The following is a 443-nucleotide window of genomic DNA, read 5'->3' on the forward strand; positions in this document are numbered from 1 at the left end:
CAGCTGCAAGATCCGATGAAGAATGATTGCCCACTTGTTGGGATATTAGATATAAGTTATGTTATAGAAGGTTCCATTGAATTTATCAGCCAAACTACATTCATCCACTCACCTTTCTTTAGGTACTTTTGCGTTTTCCGTATAAATATCGAAACTGAATCACTTAATCTTTTCTAATGGGCGACATAAATCAGCCATGTTAAATGGTTTCCTTCTTGCCAGATATTTAGGGAACTAAAGTTCTACCGCATTTCTAATAGGATGGTTTTTCCCGCATGACCATCACAAGATGCAATGATGAAATTTCTCTTAGTTCTTTCAGCTATCTTTTTATAATTGGTAAAAAATGTTTTTTTAGATATGATCCCGTCAATAACTCTTACCTTCGTGACATGGCAGGTAGTGGCGTGATCTGCTCAGCTGAGTTTGCAAGAGAGGTAAGT

This window comes from Primulina eburnea, chromosome 2, assembly GCF_022965805.1.
Source record: "Primulina eburnea isolate SZY01 chromosome 2, ASM2296580v1, whole genome shotgun sequence".
Lineage (NCBI taxonomy): Eukaryota > Viridiplantae > Streptophyta > Magnoliopsida > Lamiales > Gesneriaceae > Primulina > Primulina eburnea.